We start from the raw sequence: 25,969 nt of genomic DNA, 5'->3' as shown, positions 1-25,969 counted from the left end.
TCTCTACTCCCTTTTTATCTTTAATTTCCAAATCAAATTCTTGGGGTAGAAGGATACATCGGATTAGGCGGGGCTTAGAATCATTCTTAGAAAGAAGATACTTAAGTGCCGCATGATCTGTGTAGATAATGATCTTGGATCCGATCAAGTAGGACCTAAATTTGTCCAAGGCGAACACTACAGCTAAGAGTTCCTTTTCCGTAGTCGAGTAGTTCACCTGGGCAGAATTTAAAGTTCTACTTGTGTAATGAATGACGTAGGGCCTCTTATCTTTTCTCTGGCCTAGGACCGCCCCAAGAGCATAATCAGAAGCGTCGCACATAAGCTCAAAAGGAAGGCTCCAGTCGGGTGGCTGCATGATAGGTGCGGTGGTTAACGTGCCCTTAAGCTTGGTGAAAGCTTCCTGGCATTGCTCAGTCCACTTGTATGGAGCATCCTTTTGAAGAAGATTATATAAAGGACGAGAGAGAAGACTAAATTCCTTTATGAATCGCCTGTAAAATCCTGCATGTCCTAAGAAGGATCGCACGTCTCTGATGTTTTTGGGTGGAGGTAGGTTAGAGATAAGATTGATTTTTGCCTTATCTACCCCGATTCCTTTGGACGAGATGATATGTCCAAGGACAATTCCCTTCTGAACTATGAAATGACACTTCTCCCAATTAAGTACCAAGTTCTTTTCTTTACATCTTTTCAGCACACATTTAAGACTTTCCAAGCACTTGCTGAAAGATGGACCTTAAACAGAGAAGTCATCCATGAAGACCTCTAGATATTGCCCCACCATATCAGAAAAAATACTAAGCATACATCGCTGAAAAGTGGCAGGGGCATTACATAGTCCGAATGGCATCCTTCGGTAAGTAAAGGTGTCAAAAGGACATGTGAACGTGGTCTTTTCTTGATCTTCAAGGGCTATCTTGATCTGATTGTAGCCTGAATATCCGTCAAGGAAATAGTAATAGGAATGACCAGCTAGCTTTTCCAAAATTTGATCAATAAATGGTAACGGAAAGTGGTCCTTCCTCGTGATGGTATTCAACTTCCTATAGTCAATGTACACTCTCCAACTAGTAGTAACTCTAGTTGACACAAGTTCATTGTTGACATTGGCTACGATAGTGATTCCAGACTTCTTAGGAACCATCTAAGTTAGACTCACACATTGACTATCGGATATAGGGTATATAAAACCCACAGCCAATAGTTTAAGAACCTCGGCCTTAACCACTTCCTTCATGTTTGGATTTAGTCTATGTTGTGATTGTTAGGAGGTCTTCATATTATCCTCAAGATAAATACAGTGAGTACAAATCAAAGGGTTGATTCCCTTGAGGTCCACAATCGACCATCCAAGGGCTCCTTTGTGCTCAATGAGAGTAGAGATGATCATACTTTCTTGTTCTTGCTCAAGGTGGGTAGAAATCACCACTGAGTATGTCTCATCTTGACCTAAATAGGCATATTTCAGATCAGAGGGCAAAGGTTTTAGGTCAAGCTTCAGCGGCTTGAGGTTAGACGGTAGAGACACTATATCGGTTTGTGGTAATTCTTCAAAGTGGCCTCCACAGTTAACTTCAAGTACCGGTGCAGTATCAAGCAAGGCGCACGTCTCCCTAATCATGTCATCATTAAAATCATGGGAGTGGGCCAGGCATGTCTCTAGATAGTCGGAGGATAATGTTAGAGGTGTCGTATCTTCCACGAAAGAGTCAATCATGTTAATGTCGTGGAAATCGTCATCATCCTCTGAGTTGCTGCCGTTATTGAAAAAAATGTTTGACTCCAATGTGAGTCAAACTTCCAAAAGACATAGTCATGATACCATTCTGCAATTGATAATTGCATTTGACGTGGCAAGGAATGGGCGACCAAGAATGACAGGAATCTGAGTGCTCATGTTATTGATGGGTTCGGTGTCCAGGATGATAAAGTCTACAGGGTAGTAAAATCTATCAACTTGGACCAACACATCCTCAATTATCCCTCTTGGTACACGAACAGAGCGATCAGCAAGTTGTAGTGTGGTTAGGGTGGGTTTTAATTCACCCAAACCTAACTGTTTGTATACCGAGTAGGGAATCAGATTGACGCTCGCTCCTAAGTCAAGAAGTGCGTGATCAATTCGATGGTTTCCGATTACACATGATATGGTTGGGCTACCGGGATCCTTGAATTTCTGCGGCATGTCTTGCTTCAGGATGGCACTCACTTTCTCAGTCAAGATTTTCTTTTGAATAATTTTTCGTCTTTTGGTCGTGCATAAGTCTTTCAGAAATTTGGCATATGAAGGTATCTGTTTAACGACATCAAGTAGAGGAATGTTGACTTTCACTGTTTCAACACCTCGAATGTCATGAGAGTTAAGAGAGATTTTGGTGAAACCAACCGTTGGGGAATGGAGCAACTGACTTCTCTAGAAGTCCGGTTCTAATTTTTGTGGGCATCATGGATCCATCATTGTTGTCCTCTTGGTTCTTGAGGCTTTTCGGGCCTAATGGAAGAGTTTTATCAATGGTCTTCCCACTCCTAAGAGTGGTGATGGATTTAGCATGCCCCATTTGATTTGAAGAGCTGGGATCACTTATTCTCGTACTGCGGTTTAGGATTGGGGAGAGGTTGTGCAGGAAGCATCCCCTTTTCTATAACCGTCATACGAGAGTCTATCTTTTGCATAAAATCTGTAATTCCCCGCATTGCCTGAGCCAGCTCTTGTATGGGATTTTGAACCGGTTCCTCTTGAGGTTTTACTTGATTTGGGATTTGATTGAAGAAACCTGGAGGAGTCGCCGTTTGTCCATTTCTCCAACTAAAGTTTGGATGATTTTTCCAGCCAGGATTGTATGTGTTGGAGTTAGGTCCAGTAAAAGGTCTTTGATAATTATTTACGACATTGGCTTGTTCATTCAACACTCCTCGAAAGGCAGGTATTGTAGGACAGTTTTCAGTTGTGTGAATGTTGCAATCACAGATGCCGCAAACAATTTCATTGACCTTATCCTTCTTTCTTTCCATGGCCTCAACTTTCCTTATGAGCGTAGTCACTTTACACTTGAGATCATCCTCTTCTTTCAAGAAATATAATCCACCTTTCTCCTTTAATTGAGTCGGCCTAGACGTGGTGTTCGCTATTGGGTAATAGTCCCATGATTGTGTTTTTTCAGCGAGACTATCGAGGTAATCCCATACCTCGTCAACATCTTTATTAATGAATTCTCCATTACACATTGTCTCGACCATTTGGCGCATGGAAGATGTCAGTCCATCGTAGAAAAAAATTGTAATGCGCCACGTTTCAAATCCGTATTGTGGGCATGAACTGACCAAATCTTTAAACCTTTCCCAACATTGGAAGAATGTTTCATCTTCCTTTTGGGCAAAGTTCATGATCGCTTTTCGAGGGTAATCGTCTTATGATGTGGGAAGAATTTTTTTATGAATTCTCCGCATGTCGTTCCATGTGCCAATGGATCTAGGGCGCATGAATGTAACCACGTCTTAGCTTTCTCTTTTAAGGAAAAGGGAAAGAGTTTCACTCTTTGTATCCTCGGATACATTAGGAAAACATAATGTAGCTATAATTTCATCGAACTCTTTCAAATGTAAATATTTACTTTCATATTCAAGTCAATGGAATTTGGGAAGGAGTTGGATAACTCCTGGCTTGATGTCCATTTGTCCTGTGTTTTCAGGAAAAATCATACATGAGGGCATACTCACTCCCGCCGGTTGTAGATAATCCCGTAAAGTACGAGGCGGGGGTGCCTGTTGCACCTCATTTTCATCTTGGGTATCCTCCACCCTGGGTGGGGGTAAAGGAGGTTGGTCTTCAGCCATAACCTCAGTTAACTCAGGGGATTTCGAGCGGTGTCTAATCCTGCGATGGATAGTCAACCCCTCAACCACTCCTCCTTCAGTTAAGAGACGTCGAGTGCCGTCACGGGCCCACTTGGGCATAAAACACTCGCAGCCCTCAATTCAAAGCCTAATCCTAAAGAAGGAAAAAAGAAAATCTAAGAAGAAAGAGAGGGAGAGTTGGAAAGGAATTACCAAATTGAAGCTCCTAAGTTAAGGACCTGCAAAATAAAACAAAAATAAGTTAGATTCTAAAAAAAAAGGAAAACGATACTTTAAAAGAAAAATAACAGTAAATTAATTTCTAAAAGAAGGTATTCTGTAAAGAAAAGTGGAAATTTCTAAAGTAAACTAGGAAAATCCTATACTAGGAAGTAAATTACTAAAAGAGAATTGAAAAATAGAGAGTAGGGAAGGAGTGCACCAAAATAGAGATTTCTATCTTAAAGGCCTACAAAATAGGAAGGTTAGTTCCTAAACAAATATTCTAAAAATAAATTAGGAAACAGAATTAGATTCTAAAAGTGTTAGAATTAGAAAGTTACTAAAATAAAACAAAAATAGAAAGTTAATTTCTAAGAAGGGAAAGAAATAACCCTAATTCTAAAAATATGAAAAAGTAGAGAGATTAGGAAAGAATTACCAATTGAGAAACTTATGTCCAGATCCTATAAAACAGGAAACAAATTAATTTTGAACTCAAATAAAAATAAATAAATAAAAACTAAGGTTAGTAAAATCCTAATCTTAAACTAATCCTAAAACCAATTAATTTCAGAAAAACGTAACCGTCAGTCCCCGGCAACGGCGCCAAAAACTTGTTCACTCCCCAAGTGCAGGGTTGTGATGTAGTAATAAACTCGGTAAGACCGAGGTCGAATCCACAGGGACTGATACCTGTACGTTATCTGAAACCAAGTAGAACTAGAACTAGACTAAGATGTGATTTAAACCAAATAGACTTTAAGAAATAATTGTGGAAGAATTATCTAAAACTTTAAGGAATTCAGAGGAAGGAAACTAGGGATTCAGAGGATCCACTTGTAGAGATCAGGAAGAAATTTACTGAACTGCCATTGATATAGGTTTCAAGAGATGAAAGGTATATGAATTAGAATGGATTCCATCATCTAACCATGCCCGGAAGACAAAAAAACAAGATTAAACTAATTACCAACCAATCAACAATGTATGAAGATCAGGAAGGGTACTGTCATCCTACCATGCCCAGGAGACGATGGTGAACAACAGGGCCTCCTGACGTCATAAACATTAAAAGAGAAAGAGAAATATTCAAAGCCATTGCAAATCCATTGTAATTTCAATTCACAACAGACCATTAAATACTAAGAAAATATTCCTTGAATTATCAACTTAAAAATCAAATTAAGTTGAAATTTTTAATTAAATGCATAGAATAAACTCTCCCATCTCCACAGCTTCACCTCTTAGCCCTAGCTAAGAGGTTTAGCCACTCATGATTGGCCTAAACCCAAAACAAATAGAAAGAAAAGAAAACGAAAAAGAGAAGAAAAATAAAGGAAAAAAAACTTCTTATCTTTTACCTCTCATCTTTCCTCTCTCTCGTTTTCAGCCCTGACGCTCCACGCACTCCTCTTGTGCACACAGCAACAGAAACAATACCGTTTCCCTGACAAGCGACCCCAAAACGAAGCTGATTCTCGCTCCTTTCTTCCTTCGTTGATGCCCTCCCTGGCCTTTCTCCTTTTCTTTTTTATAGTACTCTCGTCGGAGCCCACTTTCCGTCCTCCATGCGGAAGCCTTACGCACTAGAGGCTGTGTTGGAGTCGGAATAAAACAGGTTTCGCAGCGACAGGCGGAGGACCCGCGATCAACCCGCGTTTGGCTTGAGATTTTGGACGACTGATTGTCCAAAATCAAAATCGGCCTTCTTGGTGGTGGTCACGGCTTCCTGTTGATGCGAATGAACGGTTTGGATTGCTGATCCAATCACTGTCTTGATCAGGGAACGGCCCGGAAGTCCCGGCTGCGCGCAACAGGGCTCGCGCTGGGATGTTGGTGGAGGCCATGAATGATGCTGGAGAGGAAATCCACTCCGTCAGTTGGATTCGTCTCGAAATTCTAGTTGAAGATGGACGGTTTTGGTTGTCCGTTGATGCGGTCCACTGAATTTTTGAATTTCACCGCCCGTTCTGCGTTAAACGGCTAGGAACGTGCGATAGGTTGCATGGTGGAGAAGAAACACCTAGGCGAGGGTCTTAGCCATCCTACGGATCCAATGGACGGTTTGGATCATCAAACTGGGGGTTGAGTGGGGCCCACAACGATCCGCAAAACGGACATCGTCCGTTCGTTACGCGGCGCGAAACGGCTGCTGCCGTGTTTGGGAAGGAGACGCGGGTCAGCGCTGACCCGCGTCTCTTGGCTCGGTGCGGCTCGGGTCTACATGTTCTGTGCACACACACATCACATACGGGCCCCACTGTGATGTGTTTTAACAATCTGATCCATCCATTCACTTTCCCATCTTATTTAAACCGTCAAGACCAAATTTGGATAGTTTCAGATATCAGGTGGGCCCAGAATCAACGGTTTTATGGGCTGATCTGTCAGTTGGGGCACTTCCATAGTGATCCGAGGGCTGAAATTTGACGTGTACGGTTACTTTATAGTCCTCAGGCCACATATGGAGTTTCGAACTGATCGGATGGTGAGAACCCTATGATCTTACATTCTGGACACTTTTCAGGCCACTTGAGCTTCAATTCCTCGATTTTCTTGGATCCCTGGCGTGCAAATCTATCGATCTTGGTCTCCTAAGGTCCGTCCCATGCTTTGGTGTCATCAGATCGGTAAATCCATGCTTTTTAGTATCCTTTCCCAGTCCAAGCTCATGAAGACGCCCTGCATCACAAATACAATTAAATTAGGCTATTAAACGGTGTCATGCTTGTAAATCCATGCAATAAATGGGTCTGATATGCAATATTTCAGACTAGACCATCTCAACCAAACAAGATGGAATGAGATGTGAAAGAATTAGACCCTCCTATAATCATATATCATGGTTCCTATGACTCCCGATGATAAAACCAAAATGGTATCAACGACCTTGACAGTTAAGCCAGGATCCCCCTTTGAAAAAGTAATTATCGAAAGGCTGACTCTTATAATGACTCAACATTTGAAGCCATTGTATATCTCGGTATACTTGAAAAGGTTTGGTAAAATTCCTTAAAACTAACTAGAGTTGATTTAGACCCGACCAAACCCAACCACTCACTTTAACGAGATGACTTGAAACCAACTAGACCCATTTGTAACCAGGTCCAAACAATGAGAGTTGAACCTAACCCAATCTCTTAAGGCGGTATGGATGTGAGTAAATGTAGGCAAATGAGAGGAATTGGGAGTAAATTGAGGTATATTGCCTTTGAGGTGTGCTTAGTGGGAGTAAATGCATGAAAATAAAATGAAATGGAAGTAAACATCCCTGTAAATGAAATCCTCTCTCAAAAGAGAGATTTAGAAGTAAATGGGGGTAAATTACCTTTTTGGGCTCTCTTAGTAAGTCACACGAGTAAATAAAGGTATTGCTACACATGTTCGCTATGCATGTGGCCCACTGATGATGCTTCGAAATAATCCAACCATTGGCTACATCACTAAAAAGAACAATCCAATTTATTGGCTATCTAAATAGACGGTTAAAAACATTGGTAAGTTGCTTGTTTGTGATTGTTATGTTTGTGAGCCACGTAAGGCTTGAAATTTCCTCCTTTTCACTAAATATATATTTCAATGGGCTTATTAGAATTATTCTGTCAAATATCTCACACACACACACACACAAACATATATATATATATATATATATATATTAGGGATATTAAAACTAGTTTGGGATATCACATATGTTCCTCTGAATATATTAACCAATTCCTACCATTTACTCCAATCCAAATAAAATATTTAGATTTCAAATGCATTTCATTTACTCTCATCTAAATATTTGGGATATGAAAGATGGTTTAGGATATCACATATGTCCCTCTAAATATATTAAAAAATTTAATACTTTTCAATTCCTATCATTTACTGCCATCCAAATATAATATTTTAAATTTCAAATGCATTTCATTTACTCCCATCCAAACACAACTGATAAGTTATCTTCTCTTAATTCATTTACTTCTAATTCTACCTTCTTCTTTTTTCTTTAGCTTGTGCACTGTTAGCCACCCCCACTAGGGATCGATACCAAGACCTTAAGTGTTGAAACGAGGTATATCCACTTCGTCTACCAGTTGAGCTATGGATCAGGGTGTAGCTATTTCCTATTTACCTCCATTTACAAGCTCCCAAGCGAGCCCTTACTGGGTTCTACATATGGGAGTTAAAATTCGGTCGGGTCTATAGGATTGGGTATCTAGTTATAACCCTATTTTATGACATCATTTTCCTACTTTCAGAATAACCTTTTTATTTTTGAAGATTTTTACGGCATAATACCTTTATAACCCAAATTTCAACAAAGAATGAATTGCCTATTGAATGCCCAAGAAGTCCTTTTAGCAACAAAAAAGGCAGGAACACCCTCAATTTTCTTCTTTTGGAAAAAAGTGGTGAACTTAGCGTTGTCAGAAAAGTCTTCACCGCCTTCAACCAGTCGTATGGATTGCTCAACTGGTCGTAGGGGTCATCTCGACTGGTCGTGGCTCGCTCGACTCAAAGTCCAGTAAGCTCACCTTTTGGTGCCCGGGCCGCTCGACCGGTCGTAGAGATTGTTCAACAGGTCGTAGGGGTCCCTTGACCAGTCGTGGACTCAGCTCGACTAGTCGTGGTTACGCAGATTCGTTTTCGGATTTGATGCGGACTGTAGAAATTTGAGTCAGTGCGAAAGGGGAAGTTGCCAAAACTATAAATAGGTGTCCCTAGGGCTTTTCTAGGACATGGGAAATAATTCTAAAGCTTTCTAAAGGGGTTCTAGGGTTATCAAAGGGTGTAGTAAGGGTGAGATTCGAGGTTGTTCGAATCGGGCAAGTCCTCTCTCTTGTAATTTCTATTTCATAGTGGATTTTTGTCGCTTTGTGCCGTGGTTTTTTTCCGCAAAGGTTTTCCACATTATATCTTTACGTTCTTCTGCGATTGCTTGTTACTATTGAATTGCTATCCTAGATATAGATCTGTGTGATTCCGCAGCTCAAATCCCCAACAAGTGGTATCAAAGCAATCGTTGGGGCACAGATCTGAATCTACAGGATTAGTAAGAATGGGAAACAGCAAGTTTCATATTTAGAATTACTCAGGAAAAAATAATTTTGTGTTATGGAAGGTTAAGATGATTAGCATGTTAACCAAGTAAGGCGAGATTAAGGCTCTTGAGGAGCGAAAATCTACCATGAAAGATGATGAATGGAAAAACCTTGATAGTAATGCTTTAGCCTCTATCCGTTTATGTCTCACGGATGAGGTTCTCTATAATGTTTTGAGGGAGAAAACTGCGGCTAGTTTATGGGCAAAGTTAGAAAACATCTATGCAAAGAAGTCCTCTAAAAATCGCCTGTACTTGAAGCTACAATGTTATACCTTCAAGATGGCAGAAGGTGGAGATCTAGAGCCCATATTAGCAACTTTAATAAATTGATGTGCAAATTGCTGGATATGAAGGAAGTGGTCAAAGATGAGGAACAGGCATGTATATTGTTGAATTCTCTTCCTGCATCATATAAGTCTTTCAGGGACACGATGTGCACTGCAAATAAAACCCTAAGTGTTGACACTGTTATCTCAATCCTTCAAGGGAAGGCTATGAGAAAGTTAAACGGCGACATGGGGGCATCTTTCGATGCATTAATTACGAGGGGCAGAGATTTTGAGCGAGGTACATGATCCTCAAGGCCTATATCCAAATCCAAGGGCAAGGGCAAAGGAAAATTAAAGTATTGAAATTGTGGGTTGTCTGGACACATGAAGAAGGATTGTAGAAATCCTAAAACGAAGAAAGAAAATTCAGCGGCTTCTTCCAAGGAGGCCAATGTGGTCACATCTGATAAAGAATCAAGTGGTGGTGATGTTCTGTCTGTTTCCATGATTGGTTACTTACATGACAATCATAAAGACGAGTGGATACTTAACATAGGAGCATCTTATCACATGACTCCTCATCGGAGTTGGTTTACCAGTTACAAGGAATGCGATGGTGGATAGGTTTTTATGAGCAATGATAATGCCTGTAATGTTGTGGCTATTGGTACGGTTAGCATCAAGATGTTTAATAGGATGAAGCATACCTTGACTGACGTCGGGCACGTTCCTGACATGAAGAAAAGTCTGATTTCTCTTGGTGCACTTAAGGCTATAAGGTGCAAGTTCACCTGTATTGATAGCGTCTTTAAAGTTTCAAAAGGGGCACTCGTGGTTATGAGAGCACAGAGGTAAGGAAACCTTTACAGGTTGATTAGGAGCACTTCAGTAGGTGGAGCGGCATTAGCTATTGCAGACTCCACATCTCTACGTATGTGGCATGCTCGTCTGGGCCACATGAGCGAGCGAGGCATGAAGGTACTTTCTGATCGATGCTTGATTCCAACTTTTAAAAATTCTGATTTAAATATATGCGAGCATTGTATATATGGTAAACAATCTGAACTGTCTTTTAAATCTGGAAAATATGTTTGTAAGGGAGTGCTTGATTATGTGCACTCTGATGTATGGGGGCCATCGCCAGAAGTTTCCATTGAGGGGTCATTATGATTTGTTTCATTCATTGACGACTACTCCAGGAAAGTTTGGGTTTACTTTATGAAACGTAAATCCGAAGTTTTCACCATATTCAAGCAATGAAAGGCAATGATGAAAAACAGTCAGGGCAAAAAATAAAGGTTTTAAGGACTGACAATGGTGGAGAATTTACTTCCACTGAGTTTAATAATTATTGCAAGGATGAAGGGATCATCAGACACAATACAGTGCGCCACACGCCCAAGCAAAACGGTGTGGCTGAGTGAATGAATTGGACTCTCCTGGAGAGGGCTAAATGCATGTTAAGTAATGCTGCGTTGGGCAAGGATTTATGGACTAAGGCCGTTAACACGGCTTGTTATTTGGTGAACTGATCTCCTTCAACAGAAATTGAATGTAAAATTCTAGAGGAAGTATGGAGTGATCAGAAAATCGACTACTCAAATCTATGTACATTTGGTTGTGACGCTTACTCTCATGTACCGTCAATGGAGAGAGATAAGCTAGACCATAGAGCCAAAAAGTACATCTTTGTTAGCTATGACATTGGTGTGAAAGGTTACAGGTTATTCGACAAGGTCACACGCAAAGTCATCATTAGCCATGACGTCAGATTCGATGAAAGCTCCTTATTTTGCAAGAATGATCAAAAGGAGCAAGATGAACCCGAAAGGGTGATCGTAGACATCCAATTGATACAGATAATACTCAGGCAGAGACAGATGTGAAGACAGAGATACAGGGTCAGGTGGAGCAGCCACCTGTGAGAAGGAACCCACTGCGTGATCGCAAGTTACCGGCAAGATACAGGGACGACTCTAATATTGCATATGCCCTCATTACAGATGAGGGAAACCCGTCTACTATTTAGGAGGCTCTTGATGAGCCTGATGTAAAAAAGTGGAAGGCGGCTACGGACGATGAGATGGACTCGTTGTACAAAAATCACACATGGGAGCTGGTGGAGCTTCCTGTGGGCCGAAAAGTGATCGGATGCAAGTGGTTATTTAAAAGGAAACAGAATAAATACAAAACAAGGTTGGTAGCGAAGGGTTATGCTTAGAGAAAAGGAATCGACTTCACAGAGATATTCGCACCGGTGGTTAAGCAGGTACCTATTAGATTTGTGTTGGCGCTGGTTGCCCAATACGATCTCGAGCTGGAACAGATGGATGTGAAGACTGCATTCCTACATGAAAAATTGGAAGAACAGATCTACATGAAGCAAACAGAGGGCTACGAAGTTAAAGGGGCAAAGGAAAAAGTTTTCAAGTTAATGAGGTCGTTGTACGGCCTGAAACAGTCACTTAGGTAGTGGTATAAAAAATTTAATTCTTTCATGATGAGACAGAAATTTAATCAAAGTGAATACGATCACTGTGTCTATTATAAGACACTAAATGATGAAAAGTTTATCATCCTAGTATTGTATGTTGATGATATGTTGATCGCCTGTCATGATATGTCTGAAATTAATGTACTGAAGACTCAATTATCAGGGACATTCGAGATGAAAGATCTGAGGGCTGTAAAGAGGGTTCTTGGCATAAATATTCATAGAGATAGGAAGAGGAGCAGACTTTGGTTATCATGGGCAGAATACCTTGAAAAATTATTAATCAAGTATGAGATGGATCAGGCAAAGTCGGTGAGCGTTCCTCACGCGGCTCACTTCAAGCTTTCCTCAGAACAATGTCCTAAATCTAATGAGGAAAAGCAGGTTATGTCCCATGTGTCCTATTCGAATGCGATTGGCAGTTTAATGTATGTCATGGTCTGTACGAGACCGGATATTTCACAGGCTGTCGGTGTTGTGAGCAGATATATGTCAAACCTCGGTAAGCAACATTGAGAAGCGGTGAAATGGCTACTTCGATATATTTAAGGTATGAAAGACTACGTCTTAACTTTTAAAAAGACATGAACAAAGTTAGTAGGGTATATAGATTCTGATTACGCAAGCAATATAGATTCCAGGAAGTCAACTTCAAGATACTCGTTTGTACTAGCGGGTGGAGCAATCAGTTAGATATCGAAGCTTCAGTCTATGGTGGCTCTTTCCATGACCGAAGCAGAATATATGGCAGTGACGGAAGCTTTTAAAGAAGGTGTTTAGCTCAGAGACATGATAAATCAGTTGGGACTTCAGCAGGAGGCCATGCCGGTTAACTGTGATAGTGAGAGCGCTATCAATTTGGCTAAAAATTCTGTTTATCACTCACATACTAAACACATTGATGTTCGTCACCACTTTATCCGACAGGTGCTTGATGAATGAGGTGTCACACTGAAAAAGATTCACACTAGTGTGAATCCAGCAGACATGCTCACCAAGGTCGTTCCTACAGAAAAGTTTAAGTTCTGTGCAACTTTTCTGGGCTTGGCGATGGCGTAAAAGAAGGACGGAGTGTGCACGAGAAACATTGATTGAAGCTATGATGTGATGAAGAGATAAGAGAAGATATCAAGGAGCTACACGGTTGAAGGTTGAAGACTTGGTGGAGATTATTGTTAGAAAAGTCTTCACTGCCTTCGACCGGTCGTAGGGGTCATCTCGACCGGTTGTGGCCCGCTCGACTCAAAGTCCAGCGAGCTCACCTTTTAGTGTCCGGGCCACTCGATCGGTCATGGCCAGCTTGACTCAAAGTCCAGCGAGCTCACCTTTTGGTGTCCGGGCCGCTCAACCAGTCGTGGGGATTGCTTGACTGGTCGTAGGGGTCCCTCGACTAGTCGTGGTTACGCAGATTGGTTTTCGGATTTAATGCGGACTGCGGAAATTTGAGTCGGTGCGAAAGGGGAAGTTGTCAAAACTATAAATAGGTGTCCCTAGAGCTTTTCTAGGACATGGAAAATAATTCTAATTAAAGCTTTCTAAAGGGGTTCTAGGGTTATCAAAGTGTGTAGCAAGGGTGAGATTCGAGGTTGTTCGAATCGAGTAAGTCCTCTCTCTTGTAATTTCTATTTCATAGTGAATTTCTGTCGTTTTGTGCCATGGTTTTTTTCCGTAAGGGTTTTCCACGTTAAATGTTTTCGTTCTTCTGTGATTGCTTGTTACTATTGAATTGCTATCCTAGATCTAGATCTGTGTGATTCCGCAGCTCAAATCCCCAACACTTAACCCTGCCAGCCCTTGTTCAGTGGTACGTAAGATGGAACATGTCCAGTTCAACAGGTATAACCCACCATGATGATCAGAGGAAACAAATTTTAGTACGATTCAATCTTCAGGTGGGCCGCACTATAAATAAATAATATATACACCTGAAACTGATTCATGTGTCTCACATGATGATTAGATTGGCCTATTTTTTATTCGTCAATGACCATGGTGGGTTGCATATTTTGAAAGGGTACAACTTCTGGAACCCATGATGCTCTACTTGCGACATTTTAGAAAAAGAGAAAGGAGAAGGAATTTGGGCCATTTCACCTCTAAAAAGAATATTTTGGTATTTTAATTAAGTATGATTCAATAATCAGGTGGGTCACACCATAAACAAACAATATAGACAACTAAAACTGATTCACGTGTCTCAAGCGATGATTAGATTGGCCTATTTTTATTCATCAATGACCATGGCTGGTTGCATCCATTGAAAGGGTACACCTTCTCGAGCCGATAATGCTCTACTTGTGACGTTTTAGAAAAGATAAAGGAGATCGCATTTGAGCCATTTCACCCCTGAAAAGAATATTTTGGTATTTTAATTAAGTATGATTCAATTTAGTATGATTTAATAATCAGGTGGGTCACGCCATTAACAAACAATATATATACCTGAAACTGATTCATGCATCTCACATGATGATTAGATTGGCTTATTTTTATTCATCAATGACCATGGCCGGGTGGACCACACCATAGGATAACAATGGTGATTGAACTCCCACCATTAAAAACCTCCTAAGGCCAATTGTAATGTTTATTTGTCATCCAACTTATTGATTAGGTCATTACCACTAGGATGAATTGAAAGAACAAAAATATTAACCTAATCAAAAGCTTCCGCAGCCCAACAAATGTTTCAATTGTGAGCATATAATCTCCACTATTTCGTGTTGTGTAGCCCCCTTGAGCTTTTAAATTGCCTCATTTTTGAACTGATGCCATAAAATGATTTGGCAAACATATGAATGGTGTGAATTTCTCACAAACAACATAGTTGACCCCACCTAGCTTTGGGATCCTTGAACATTACAACCACTATCTGCTACATTGAATGTTTTAAATGAAAGGCATTTTTTAAATGGAGGGTATTTTAGCCTTTTATAAAATAGGGTTGTAAAACTGTATCCAATTGCAATGGCAACATGAGGTGGTTAGATTGATAACAGAGCAAAAGGATAACCAGATTACTTGAAATATTCTAAAAGTAGTTATTTTTTTTCCTAAATGGACAAAAAATATGCGGGTTTTTGTAAACGGCTCTTTAATTATTCAAAGGCTTTGTTTGGTTAAATCATAATTCCAGTACTTCCAGAGAAGAAGATCCTAGCCATCCAGTTCTTCTTCATTTGGATGACCACAAACCCAAAATCCACTAGACGAGAAAATCCTAGCCCTTCTATCAGTTACCGATAAATAGACGATTAGGAAGAATGCGTGGCATTGAACTGTACGTAAAGAATTACAATAACTGGATGGGTAGGATCTTCTTCTCTGGAAGACTTTTGGTGGAAACAGTCCATCCACAGCACGGCCTGTGGCGTCAATGGTTTGGATCAACAAAACCATGGGCCACACGGCGATATTCATATGACACTTCTAATCATGAATAAATTTCAATGTCTTACCAGATCCAAAGTCAGAAGATCCAGTGTCTGAAATTCCACCCCTCAGAATCAAGGACTTGCCTATCATCACTACATCCGCCATGGACGCAACTCTTCAATTGTTTGTCTCATTGACCATTGCGGCAAGGGCTTCATCAGGACTCATTTTCAACACTCCAGACTGCCTTGAACAGACCACACTGGCCAATCTCCGGCTGGACCTTCGGATCCCGGCCTTCCCGATCGGTCCACTCCACAAGTTCATGGTGGGCCCTTCTGATTCCAGCAGCTTGTTAACTCCAGATAATAAATGCATGGCATGGCTGGCCAAACAAGCCCCATTATCCGTCATCTACGTGAGCTTTGGGAGTACAGGTGTGATGGACGGAGCAGATCTTGCCGAGATGGCGTGGGGCCTGGCCAATAGCGGGCAACCCTTCTTGTGGGTGGTCAGGCCTGGATCGGTTAGTCTCTCGGAATGTGCCAAGCTGCCTGAAGGGTTTGAAGAGGAGACACGCGATAGGGGCCTGATCGTCAAGTGGGCCCCACAACAAGATGTGTTGGCCCACCCAGCAGTGGGAGGGTTTTGGACACATAATGGTTGGAATTCTACGTTAGAGAGCATATGTGAGGGGGTCCCTATGCAATTTGTTCGCCACGTTTGGCAGAGCAAGGGATCAATGCTAGGCTAGTAAGCCATGTTTGGAGGGTGGGGATGACACTAGAGAATGAGCTAGAGAGAGGTGAGATAGAGAGGGGAATAAGAAGATTAATGGTTGGACATGAAGGGAAGGAGATAAGGAAAAGGATCAAGGATCTGAAGGAGAACGTAAACTGTTCTATTAGGAAAGGAGGCTCTTCCCATCAGTCCTTGGATGCTTTGATTGATCTGATATCGTCTTTCTAAATTCTAATGCATCTTTGTCTAAGTGGATAATAGGCTTCTAGTTTAGGTGTAATGGTGGGCCATATCATCAATCACGGATGCCCCGCAAATCTCCTAGATTGGATGGTCATAACCCTTCAATCTGCACCCTGGATTTATACGGAAAAAATATATAGCAACTTCTATTATGACTTTCAGAGGTAGTCTCTTTCCAGCCATGCAGCTGCATGCGAACTTATCATGCAGGCCCATCTTTTCTCTAACTTATGCAGGTAATCCAAGCCATCAAAATGGTGGATTCAAGTCATCAAGATCACCTCGCACAAAAGTAGGCCGTCCCACTCGTCAGTTCCGACGTGCCATTACAATAAATGAACAGCGGCTGGTTTAACTCAACATATAGTTATGGCCCACTTAATGAGTGCATCAGCCTGACTTACGACGCCAACGGAAGACCAACGACCGATGGCTAAAATTGCTGATGGCCAGCTAACAACTAACTACCAAAACAGTTGATGGCCTTGTCCTATCAAAAATGATTAAAATAATGGTAGAATCAATTGATATCTCTATAAGATGGTATTCTTGCTTGGAGTAGTGGTGGGTTGGCCTTGCTCATTTCTATATATTGTAGGGGCTCCCCTTAATTACCTAAAATTATACTTTCCCCCTCCTACTTTGAATTATTGCACGTACCAGCACATGTTAGAGCATCCTTTATCAAATGATTAAAAAAAAAAAACACTTTCAAGAGCTTGTTCTGAAACTTGTGAAGAGCACTGTCATGTATACGTCTTATCTAACTTCCGTTCCACCATTAAAAAAAATGGACAATTAAATAATAATAATAATAATAATAACAATCATAATGAGACTAACCTGATACACTAATGTGCGTGAGAGACCTTACTGTCAGGCGTACCTTGATGTATGTGACTACATCCACTCCGTCCGTGTGTATTGAAAACTTGTTTAAGAGCACGATCCAAAAATCGAAGTAGATCCAAATATCAGATAGACCATAGTACAGGAAATAATAGTAATCCATCGTTAAAAGCTTTTTGTGGGCCACAATATCTTTGGATCAAGATGATATTTGTGTGGTCTCTTCATATAGGTCTTTGTGACGTTATCAAAAGGTTGGATGGAAAATAAACATTTCGATGGACTCAATTAAGTTTGTAATGGTGTGGATTCAATCGCTACTTTTTCCTGTGGTCCACCTACGATTTAGACCTGCTTCATTTTGGGAATCATGCCCTAAAATGAGCTTTGAAAATGAATGGACAGTGTTGTTTTAAGACAGATAAATCACTGTTAGTCCCGCCTACCTTAATGGATCGGGTCTCACCTAATCCGCTCCCAACCTAATTAGTAGGTAGGTGGCCGCAGACAACTGAGAACTGGCCAAAAACCTCCAAAGCCACGTGGAGTGTGCCTAATGCTTAGTTGAACTTATATTAAGGGTGTTTCATTTTCATAGTGGAGAGTGGTTTACCAGGATTTTATTAATTATTTAATAATCAATCTACTTGTGGATCTGGTCACGAGGAGGTGGTAGAACAGTTGCTTGGAGATAACGATGCTAATAGATGGTGTTTCGTACCATTGATGGACCAGGTAATCTTCAAGAAACTCTTGGAATGGAATAATCTGTAAAAGTCTGAATTGGTATGGGTCATGGACTAGACAGTCCCTGTCAGTGTTCACACGCCAACTGACGGGCATGTCTGTCGAGCTTTGCAGATTAGCGGGCCCTTGATGTAGACCGGGGCGGCTTCGGTGGATCCCCTGTTCCACCGTGGGTGGGATCCTGACTGTGGGGCCCACCATGATGTATGTGACTACATCCACACCGTCCGTACGTATTGAAAGCTTATTGTAGGGCATGATTCAAAAATTGAAGTAGATCCAAATTGCTGATAGACCATAGTACATGAAATTAAATTGACCATTAAAAACTTATTATGGCCACAGAAGCCTTGGATCAAGATGGTATTTTTGTGGTATCTTCAGCTGTGTCTTTGTTACCTTATTAACAACTTGGATGTCAAATAAACATTCTGATGGATTCCATGAAGTTTTTAATGGTGGGGATTTAATCACGACTATTTTGTGTGGTGTTGTCCACTTAACTTTGGGGCCGATTAGCTTCATTTTTGGTATCATGCCTTAAAATGAGCTGTCAAAATGATTGGACCGTGAAAATTTAAGACACATCAGTGTAAGTCCCATGGTCAGGGTCCCACCCACCCTAGTGGATGGGTGGGACTTACCTATGGGGCCCACCGTGATGTATGTGACCACATCCACTCTGTCTATCCGTACAGAAATATCATTTTAGGGCATGATCTTCATATGTTAGCAACTCATTACATAACATTAAAACGGAGGATGTGGGCATCCAAACATGCAAGTCTCTTGCCATCGTCCTTTCCCTTTTTTCACATCATTTTAAGGTATGAGCCTAAAAATGAGGCAAATACAATGCTTAAGTGGACAGACCACACTAAATGGTAAGTTTGAATTGCATTAAATGCAAGTGTCATATGTGGTGTACTCCACTTAAGTGTTAGATTTGCCTCATTTTTGGGCACATACCTTTAAATAATGATGCGAGAAAAGGGAGGTGGATTGCATCCAATAGGGTGGCATGTGTACTATTGTTGTGGCTTGATTTACCGTTTCTGTCATGTGACAAGTGTGGATTTGTCAAAATTGAATGAGTGGCTCAATTTCAACCAAACAACTATGACCCCAAGCATCAAGATAGGCAAATACGTGATATGTGACTGAGATCGAATAAGATCGATCGCCTATTCAGCCACTTGCACAATATTTTTAAAAGGATAATGTGATATTCAAAGAGTAGGGTTCATCCTCTAATAATGGGTTACACATTTGTTTTCTGTATTAAATGAATTTTCAATACAAATAAAAGAAAAGGAAATGAATTATTAGAGTATAACTAGGTGGAGAACTTGGATTAACACTTGAATTAAATCCAGCGTATGAGTGTGGATCCAAATTACAGCTAAAGTTAATAACTACTTGATTAACGCTACGAATTACACTAAGGAATATAAACAACATGCAAAAAATTAAAGAATTATACTAAGAAATGTAATTGATTGACAGAAAAGTAAAAGAATTACACTAAGGAATGTAAATGACGGATAATTACAAGGATAATAAGATATATTTAGTTTCATAGAGTTAGTACGAGACAATTTGTTTTGTTTAAAATCTTTGCTACTTATAGCCTCAATCCTGCCATCTAGATGTTTTCCATGTTCCGATGGTTTCTGTAACCATTTAACAATCTTAACCCTCTTTGCTTCTACACCTATCATCGTCCCGTAAGCACTTTTGTGTGACCACTCTTCACTTGATCACTTTGTGGATGACGTGGTGCCACTTGATGTACTCCAGTTATACTAGCGTAGAATCCTCTTAGTATATCCCTAAACATCTATAAATACACTCCGCAAATCTATCTTGTTCACACACAATCCATTTTGATTGGCTTTTGCAAGAATTGACGATAATGGGATGAACAACTTCATCCAGCGCTGTTGGAAAAGCGGCAAGACCGCGTGTACTGCTTGGATGAGATAATGATTTTTCCCCACTTAAGTGTACGTCCAATGCTTACACATGCACACTTGCCGTTGGACAGACTATGTACAACACCACTACCATCCCAATTTAGAACGTTTAGGTGCACCAACAGCATCATGTGATCCCGTAGAGGAAATCCTCTAATTTCAATGCCCTGGCATATTTGGTAGGGCTGAAAGTTGGGCAAGTTGGGAATTCTCAACCCAAACCCAACCCAAGCAGGCTCAATCAGGTTGGGTTTGGGTGGATACATGATAATATTTTTATTATTACATTAGTTTATTATATTTCAATACATGTCTTAATTTTTGTGCCTATAATTTTATTAATTATATATGTATTTATTTATAGTATAGGAATTCATTTTTTTTCTAAACAAACAAGCTAAAATACAGGACAACTACTCTTTTAAAAGTTGTGTTGTGTAGCACACAATCTGTTTGGAAGAGAGAAATCCGGCATATCTTGTTAGCTTAAGTCATCGAAAATGGCATGGACCAATGAGACCCGATGTCGTTGGAATTTCTCATACCTTCAACACAGCTGATCGACACTCAATTATAATTTATAATAACTTATATATATATATATATATATACACCTCAACTTAAGCCCAACTGAAGTTTTACTTTGTTGGTGTTTATATAGCCCAAGCTTAAGACCGAACCTGATACATCCCAATGTTGGGTCGGTCATGCATCAGTCGGGTTGAACCAACCCGACTTTCATCCCTAATATTTGGAAGCAAATTGCGTCCTGCCCTGTCTTTATGGGTTTTGTGGGATCCACCGTGGTGCATGAGTTTTATCTACGCCATTTATTCATTTCTAGATCATTTTAGAATATGATCAAAAAATGAGGCAAATCCAATGCTCAAGTGTACCACACAATGAAGATTAAACTACTACTTAAAAATAAAAATAAAAATAAAAAACTACTTATAAAAACTGTTTTAGAGCTACACTTGTCTTTTCCCTTCATCAGTTCTAAATGACCCCACGGTAAGTGCCGCACCTTCTTGGGTGAGTCCGGGATCTCACCGAATCCGCGCTCTACATCCATACATCGATCCCGTGGTCGGTTTTAACACTGACCACGTGTATAATAAGTGCCTGTGTATCAACCATCATACGTTGCCTGAGCATCGTATATTACTACCTCATCTGCAGACCATCTGTTTAGCCTTTTCCCCCAACGCAACATTGCCCAAAAGCAAGCGGCTCGTTTCCACTGCAGCTGACCACATCTCGAAATCAATGGAAGCAGCAAAAGACATGCAAATCCAGGAAATGAAAGCCCCTCGTTTGGTAATGTTCCCACTCCCATTTCAAGGACACATAAATCCCATGATTCAACTGGCCACTCTCCTACACTCCAAAGGATTCTCAATCACCATAATTCACACTCACTTCAACGCTCCCAATCCATCCAACTTCCCCAACTTCCACTTTGAGTGCATATCGGACGGATTATCGAACGATCAGGCATTAAACTTGGAACCCTTAACCCTTGCTTCCATCCTCAACGAAACGTGCCAAGTACCCTTCGAGGACTGCTTGTCTCGGCTGTTATCGGACGGCACAGATGGCCTGATTAAGTGCATCATCACCGATGTAGTCTTACATTTCACTGTAGCCGTCGCCAAGAAGTGGGGGCTGCCGAGGATTGTCCTACGCACCAACAGTGCCAGCTCTTCTGGGGCAGTTGCAGCTTATAAGCTTAGGCAAGAAAAGGGTAACATTTCCATCAAAGGTATGTATGCATTTACTTTGTGGCCTGTTTGGGTGTTTGGGAAATTTTGATTGGATTCAAATGCAATCTTTTTTTCTCTTCTATTTTTTGGTGGGTGGGTTAGCTTGTTAGTACACACCCATGTCAGTACACACACTCATATTAGCCACCCCCGCTGGGGATCGATTCCAAAGACCTCGAGTGTTGCAACGAGGTATCTCATATCAGTCTGCCAGTTGAGTTATGGATCTGGGTGTAATTCAAATGCAATCTTGTGTTAGGGTGGGTGAGGACAAATACCGTAGGAAGCTTATAGAGCGACGTGTGGCGCCCACTGACATCCAATCATCCCAGCATGTCAGCCCCCTTACTTTTTTCCTGGCGTCCAAAATTAAGCCAGGTGGGACAAACCATGGAAACTGGTGCCTAAAATATCTTAAAATCATGTGGTGTATGGCACACCGGAATTTTGAATTGGCCTTATCCTCATGGCCTTTTGTATGTCATATGCAAAGTACTGTGGCCCTACACACAGCGTTCCCATCCTAAGAGGCCCACCTAAGTACTGGGTTGAACAGGACAATTCACAATTTCGGGGCGAACCAGATAAACAGCCTGATTTCTTTTTCTTTGTTTTTTTGGACCGGGGAACCTGATGAACCTGATTTTTTTTCACACGTGTGCCACATCACACGCACGAGGGGATTTTGGACCGAACGTGATGAACAAGCTAATTTTTGCACAAGTGTGCCATATCGGCAAATGGGGACGTTGTCTTTGACAAGGCCACACGCACGTCTCCGTATAGCACCTGTGACAAGATTATTATTTTTTTCATCCGAAATTTATTGCTTTTTTGGACAAAAATATATTCGGGTGGGTGCCATAAAAAATACGGCTACCTCAACTATCTTTTACCCATCGCTCAAAACACATATAAAACTCAAAAAGATATGTAAAAGGAGAAAATAACCGAGCTAGGCTAAGAAGCTATAAGAAACAAACATCAGCCCTCTATAACCGCTCACAACACTGCACTGCATAGTAGTGAGGCCGCTAATAGGAGCGAGAAGCTCAGATTTACCAAGGGCCTGTTTTGGAGCGTGGATTCGGAACCCCTGGATTTGGAATCCCCTTATTTGAAACCCTCTGTATTTGAAATCTTGTTGTTATGTTTGGCACCCACTGTAATTCAAAGTAGCTATGCATAATATATTTACAGGGGTTTAAATTTAGTTACTAAATGAACTTTAATATCTCTAACCGTTTTTATGTATGTTATGCTTGGCACAATGGTTGTAATAAGCCTGTTGAAATATATATACTTTGCCCGAAAATGATAAAATTCCAATTCCAAGTCTCGGATGGGTCACAAGCACAAGATCACATCCGAATGACTAACCAATGACTTTTAACTGTTGATTTACATTGACAATACTTGGACAACACAGATCATCGTATTAAAGTAATTATAGTGATGCAATTGATAATATGATTGTTTTGGGATATCATCAGTGGGCCATGTGCCCAATAGATTAATAGCCTAGTGATACACATGTTACACATGTACTTGGAATGATTTTAAATGTAATCCAAGCTTTCACCTTGGATTTCAAACCCCTTCGTTGAGGGGACTTGAAACCCACAATTACTTTATGGTGCCAAACATACTATGGTGCCAAACGGCCCCTAAGATATCTGGAGTTAGGCCTTCCATCACTTTCCATCTTCACTGAGGGCCTGTTTGGTCGGGCGAATCCCACAGGATTAGGAGGGATGGGATGGATTTTAAGGTAATGATGGTGGTGTTAGTGGATTGGTTTAAGATCCATGTGATTGCTATATCCTGGGACCAGTTCACTGGGTCTGTTTGGCATGCCCGGCATATCCCGGGATTTTACCTTCCAATCCGTCCAACCAAGGGATGGGATCAATTTTAAGGTAATGATGGTGATGTCAGTGGATTGTTTTAAGATCCATGGGATTGCTTATATCCTGGGACAAGTTCACCGGTTCTGTTTGGCTCCTCATGCATATCCTGGGATATCGCGATCCCATCCCTCCTAATACCGTGGGATCGGTCCGGCCAAACAGGCCCTAAGGGACATGGGCAATAGGCGGGAATGATTCTTGAATCAATGGCCATGAGGCCTCTTGGTCTTGACAATTTGTGGCGGAGACTCAGGTATTTCCCCACAATGGTTTGCTAATCAGGAACTTTAAAACCTTATTTTAATACCATTAGTGTTATAAAAAAAACACTTATTTTTTTAATTTTGGTTTTCAATCATTCAAATAAAAGGTTAATGTAGGTTGGTGTTTCCAAAGTATAAGGAGTGCGATTTCTCTCTAGGGTGTTGAAGATTTCACAGTTAGAACGGTAGATGGGGAGTCTATAAAAGGTAAGGTGCCAACCATTACATGTTATGGGTTGTAACGGTTGTAACAGCTGTTACTTGAAAAAATTACTTATATCGGCCATGTAACAGCCGTTATGACTTGCTATAGGGCTAATACAGTTTTTTCTTTTTATTTCCATTATTATTATTATTTTTTTTAAACAAAAAAGATCATAACAGTCATTACAGCCCATATCTTAATGGTAACGGTGGTTGCCGTTACAACCACCATTAAGAGCCATCACCATTACCATCATGGCACACCTTGATAGTAGGGGATTACAACCCACTACAAGATACTTGAGAAAAACACATGACATTCCTCCCATAAATGACCTGATTTATCTAACCAAAGATCCTAGTTAAAGTGGCCCACCTGATGGAAAGCTTGGATCTCACAGTCAAGCCAACAACGGTGGGCCCCACACAGCTCGAATCTACCTCATATCTATCAAAGAGTGTGGGTGTAAATGTTGATTCTAATTAACATATTCACTAATCTGTATCAACCAGATCAACAGCCGGATGCCCTAGTGTCGGAGTTTCTGCCCCTCAGAATCAAGGATCTCCCTGACTACAGCTTGACGGATCCGGAGACGTTGGAGCGATTGGTGGCCAACGTGAAGAACAGCACAAAGGCCTCTTCGGGTTTCATCGTGAACACATTTGATAGTATTGAAGCAAGTGCATTGGAGAAATTTAGAAAAGGTTATCATCCCCTTCCGATCTTTGCAATTGGCCCACTACATAAATTCTCACCAGGAGCTTCAAACAGCTTGCTAAAACAAGACCACAGCTGCATTACTTGGCTAGACAAACAGGCACCACATTCCATCATGTATGTCAGCTTCGGGAGCTTAGCTTCTATTAATAAAACAGACGTGGTGGAGATAGCCTGGGGGCTAGCCAATAGTGACCAGGCCTTCTTGTGGGTGGTCCGGCCTGGCTCCATACGTGGCGACGATTGGGTCAAACTGCTAGAAGGGTTTGAAGAGAAGACACGTGAGAGGGGCTGGATCGTTAAGTGGGCCCCAAGAAGTGTTGGCCCACCCATCAGTGGGAGGATTTTGGACACACAATGGTTGGAATTCTACATTGGAGAGCATCTGTGAAGGGATCCCCATGTTATGCTGTCCTTATTTATGGGACCAAAAGGTAAATGCTAGGTATGTGAGCTATGTTTGGAGGGTGGGATTGCAACTAGAGAATGGGTTCGAGAGAGGTGAGATAGAGTGGGCCATAAGAAGGTTGATGGTGGAGATTGAAGGGAAAGAGATAAGAGAGAGGGTAAGTGGGCTAAAGGAAAATGCAATAAGTTGTTTAAGGAGAGGAGGTTCTTCGTACGATTCATTGGAGAGTTTGATTGATCTTATTATGTAATTTTAAATGCCTCTTTTCTGTATAATAATTCATTTGTATTTTCATTATATGGCCAAGCCACAACAAGATGTATGCGTATCAAATAGAGTTCTGTTTCAGTGTAACCATATTCCTTTGATATTAAATAGTGCACTGATTGAAATTTAAGCTCTATGTGAACATTCAAGACAACTTCTTTCCTGTCATCCTCTTCAAGCAAGTTCTGTTAATAGTTGACGGAGGTGAGTTCCTTTCATATCCATTCTCTTCACGGGTGATGCATAGTAATCCGAAATTGGGATAACACAATTTCGATGGCTACTTAGGAGTTGTCATAGTGTTGGTTTAATACTTTCTTATGGATTTAAAATCTCATTGCCAAACTATAATATTGCCTCCTAGTATCATTGAAAGAGTTCAATTGACTTAAGAGAACTCGACTCCCTTTTAAGTGATCTTGAGTTTGTCGGAAAATTAAATTTGATAAGCTTTCTGTTGATAGTGCCTTTAATATGTTGTAGTGTTGTTTAGTTAAACGAGGAATTCATAGGTCGAGCACACTGTGATGTTCCTAGTCAACCGAGATCTTTATTGGTTGATCAAGAGATTTTGTTGATGT

At 40.9% G+C, this 25,969-nt stretch overlaps 1 non-coding gene and 2 pseudogenes across 1 annotated transcript; all 3 read left to right on the top strand.

Moving 5' to 3' along the window:
- The first annotated feature begins 3,298 nt into the window (after positions 1-3,298).
- Positions 3,299-3,404, top strand: LOC131254617 (small nucleolar RNA R71). Its single transcript, XR_009175738.1, has one exon. It is a non-coding gene; the product is annotated as a small nucleolar RNA R71 (small nucleolar RNA).
- Positions 3,405-15,253: 11,849 nt separating this feature from the next.
- LOC131252717 (UDP-glycosyltransferase 76E2-like) lies at positions 15,254-16,306 on the top strand (annotated as a pseudogene).
- Positions 16,307-20,863: 4,557 nt separating this feature from the next.
- LOC131252716 (UDP-glycosyltransferase 76B1-like) lies at positions 20,864-25,524 on the top strand (annotated as a pseudogene).
- The last annotated feature ends 445 nt before the right edge of the window (positions 25,525-25,969 follow it).

This window comes from Magnolia sinica, chromosome 8 (genome assembly GCF_029962835.1).
Source record: "Magnolia sinica isolate HGM2019 chromosome 8, MsV1, whole genome shotgun sequence".
Taxonomy (NCBI): Eukaryota; Viridiplantae; Streptophyta; class Magnoliopsida; order Magnoliales; family Magnoliaceae; genus Magnolia; species Magnolia sinica.
The sequence above is the reverse complement of the archived record's forward strand: the minus strand, read 5'-3'. Positions and strand labels throughout refer to the sequence as shown.